Source organism: Triticum dicoccoides, chromosome 2B (assembly GCF_002162155.2).
Source record: "Triticum dicoccoides isolate Atlit2015 ecotype Zavitan chromosome 2B, WEW_v2.0, whole genome shotgun sequence".
Lineage (NCBI taxonomy): Eukaryota > Viridiplantae > Streptophyta > Magnoliopsida > Poales > Poaceae > Triticum > Triticum dicoccoides.
In genome coordinates this window covers 765,805,315-765,809,549 of record NC_041383.1, presented here as the reverse complement: position 1 = coordinate 765,809,549, position 4,235 = coordinate 765,805,315, and the positions used below count along the sequence as shown (strand labels likewise).

General features: G+C 39.3%; 1 pseudogene; it reads right to left on the bottom strand.

Annotated features, from left to right (window-relative positions):
- LOC119366139 overlaps positions 1–3,854 on the bottom strand; it is a 19,992-nt pseudogene extending 16,138 nt beyond the window's left edge.
- Between the last annotated feature and the right edge of the window lie 381 nt (positions 3,855–4,235).

Sequence of the window (4,235 nt, the reverse complement as noted above, 5' to 3'; positions counted from 1 at the left end):
TACACCGAATGGAGCACCATCTTATAGTTTGGCAACACAACACCATATGAGTTATCGAGTATACAATCCAGACAAATGCTAAAATTGTAGGCAATCCCATACACATAAATGGGATATTCCTTCGACCAAAAGGTTCAAAGACAAAAGTGTCTGTCACAAAAATTGAACACTTTATCGAGAAAGAGTTTTTGCGCTCAAGAAGTAAGTGGGAGGACAGAGAATGCACGGCGAGCGGTAGCAAGCCATGCCGTCCTGGCTAGAGGAGAGGTCGTGAGGCGAGCCGAAGGAGTGCAATGGAGGAAGAATGGTTCGAGGAGGAAGAAAGCTGGAGGAAGAAGAAAGAAGAACGACTATTGGATGTTAATTCAACATCCTAGAATATTGGTTTACCAAAATAAAATTTGTGTAGACTTACCTATCGCCGGTCCCATACTTTTTGATGAAGATGAAGATAGTGAGTGGTATGTTGGGCATGTATATACTCATTAGATACCCCATGTGATAATAGGGGGTAAGAGGGAGCATGTTAAAATTGCTCTTACTCATTGTAGTACTTTGATACTAGGTAAATGTCTTTTGTCGTTTTGATATGTGATGTAAATAGTCATATATTTTCAATTTTGCATCAACTTTTGCAAGCCCTCATGTTATGGCACACAGTAAACAAAGATGTTGCCATCTTATTAAGGAAAGATTTAACAGCTGGACATTCTCATAAAAATTTAAAAGACACATTATGAAATAATCAAAGTTATAAAACACTTATGGCCATCAATGTATTATCTTGAGGCATCATGTCTTAGCAGGTGCGCAAAGTCAATTTTGTCAAACAGAGTAAACTGCATCAAAAAAAGAATGCATGTCATTAGTGACCATACCTGATCTGTCGACGACCCTTGGCCTTTTGTCTCCATCTTATTTAGCTTATCAATAATATCCCTTATAGTCGGCCTTTTGTGACGATCTTTATCCACACAACTTAAAGCGATTTTAACGCATCTCATTACTTGTTCGGAGTATGCCTCCAGTGCATTCACTGATAATTCTTGTAACATATGCCCCCATTTTTCCTGTACCTGTTAGTTGAGAATATATAATGGATATAGATACTAAAATAATGATAAAGTTTCTTCCTGGAACAAGTACTGAGATGATAACAGGAATTTTTAGCAATTTTTCTTACATGCTCAATAAATTTCTCGTAGGGCATTTCAGCACATTGGGTGTAACCTGTAGGTCCAGCTATTATCTTTATGATGATAACACCGAGGCTGAATATGTCCAGCTTATTTGATATTAAACCGCTATCTATATATTCTGGCGGTAGATACCCACTTCATATATAAGACATCATATATGTTAGTGATACGATGAAATGCAAAAATAACTGCTTGCATTTGTATTATAAATTCTGAAACCACATAAAGAATTTTTTTTAAGTTAAAGAATTGTGCTTACAGTGTTCCTGTACGGCTTTCTGTGATTCGTGTTTGTTCTTGTCCAAAAAGCTTCGACAAGCCAAAATCTGCAAGCTTCGGCACCATTTTGTCATCCAATAATATATTAGCTGGTTTTAAATCCAAATGATATATAGGAGGTTTCAAGTCCTCGTGAAGGTATTTCAATCCCTCGCAGATCCCCTTAATTATTGCATATCGTGTGGGCCAGTCATGCCCACTATACTCATCTGTTGGAGTGAACACATAGTCTTTCAAAATGCAAATTTCAAGAATACGAATATGCTACTTCAAATGTTAAACTAGTACAAGAAAAGAATAACATAATAATACCAGAAAGATATCTGCCAAGATCCCCATTTTGCATATACTCGAAGCATAGCGCCATATGTGTCCTCTCAGCAAAAATCATTTTTTCATTGTGCAGTACACATTCTTTCTGAGTCTCATGGCAAAAGCCAACTAAACGCACAATATTCTTGTGCAGCAGACTTGTAAGGTTGCGAAACTCCTTCTCAAAATTCTCATTATCACGCCCAGGCATGGAATGAAGCAACTTCACAGCAATCGTTTCACCATTTTTATGCACCCCCTGCTCAACATACCGCACATGTGCATGGTTTATGTAACAATGCTATGAATGTGCGGGGCCAGTAAACCATGTATACATCTTAAATCGTACCTTGTAAACTGTCCCAAATGCACCGGCACCAAGTTCCCGGTCCTTAGAGAAACCATTTGTCATTTTCTCCAATAAATGGAGTGGCACATGTTTTGGAAACACACTGCTTGAATGGGCCAAGTTAATGCTTCCCCTGGTTACAAAAGGAAAAGGAGAGGGGAGAGAAGGCGCTGTTGGGATATTAAGAATATCGCAAGACGACTGAAAGCCGTTCATGAATGGTCCTGGATCCTGCATCGTTCCGATGCAGAGGACGAGGGCAAGCCTTTTTTTTCAAAAATATAAAATGAATGGTGGATCCTTGTTAGCCTGAACTGCCTCCAGAAGGCCCACGGCTGCAGATTAAAGCTGATACAGCATAAACACAAACATGTGATGATAAAAACCAGAACCATCAGGTTCTTGAGGCAGCTTATTAACAAAAAAAGGTTCTAAAGGAAGTAGATATAGAGACTCAAACCTGGAGAAGACGTGCACTCCTATCAATGGATGTGCGTTAGTGGAGGCGCAGATCGGCAGATCACGTGATGCTACAGGGGCAACAGACCGAATTAAATTGGAAGGTTAACTAGAATAATTGTACTCGATCTGATACGAATAAATTGCCGCCGCCACTGCGTCAATTAATTCGGATCAGTGGGAGTACTACTACCTCCGTCTAGGTGAATAAGTCATTCGCGTAGTTCTAGGTCATCGATTTGAGCAATTAAATATGTATTATATATTATGAAAAGTATATCACTAGATTTCTACAAGGATGTAGTTTCTAAATATATATTTTTTATTACATATAATACATATTTAGATAGTTAAATCGTCAACCTAGAACTACGCGAATGACTTATTCACCGAGACGGAGGTAGTAGTTCAATTTCACGGCAGCCAAGTTCGGCCCTTCATATACGGAGTATGTTTCAAATTAAGGTCCAATCCACATGATGCAATCTGCATGTGTACTCAAATGAGTAAGACCTTTAGAATGCACTTGTGATTTTGGACAACCAAAAAACAATAAGAAGATTGCACGTGATCTATAGACCTCCAGGACTTCAAAACAATGGTCAGCAAGACTTAGGAACTTGTTAAACATACAGTCAAGAAGTCTACAGATCTACTAGTATCATCTACTGTATTTATTACGAGCTCTTAAAATGAGATGAATTCAAGTTTATCTATTACAACGATGACCATTTCCGCATGTGCAGTACTACTATGCATCACTTTATCAAGACATACTACAAATCCAATTCATGCATGAACAAATCTGATATACATTTTGCAGATCCGATGAGCATTCAAATCTGATATTCATTTTTTTCCTTGTAAACCAGATCTGATATATTTTGTTCCCAGTCAGTATCCTTAACATATTGCAAGCATAAGCATCATTAGAATTTTTTACTGATTTTCTCCGCACTGACATCTACCAGTAGACCAACCGATACACAAATCAAATCCATGCATGAAGAGGCAAAACATGGGCAGCGTCCAGATTAAGGGCAGACCTACCAGTAAATCCAGATCTGGCATCATACTATTAACCAGCACTATGTTAAAGCAGAAGCAGATGTAAGGTGTGGAGAGTGCACTAACCAGGAAAATAAGTCTCCGCCTGCAGAGCGGTCGTAAGCACGCAGTGGAGAGAGGGAGTCAGCCGGTAGCTGGAGCTTCTTGCTCATGGGATAGATATAGATCCCATCTATACAATCCGTGCAGATGCCGCAGGATTAAATTAAACCGAAGCCTGCAGTGAGCAACAACTTCCAACCAATAGTCGTACATAATTTCAAACAATAATTTTCCCCTTCGTTTGAGGTCCTGACATAAAAACATGTTAATGAATTTTGTATTGGAACAAGGTGTCGTGATACGACCACCAGTGACCAAACGACTCTTTTTTGGCGACGAATCTCCTAGCCATCCTCGCGTTACGGACCGGGAAATATACTACGAGCGCGAAAAAGACACTTTCGCGAGCGCACGTCCCAATGCGCTATGGACACCAGCGTAGAGTTCTCTCTAATCACTCTTCCCTTCATTTTACCATGAGAGCCTGGTAACATCTACTCCCTCCGTCTCATAATATAAGAGCGTTT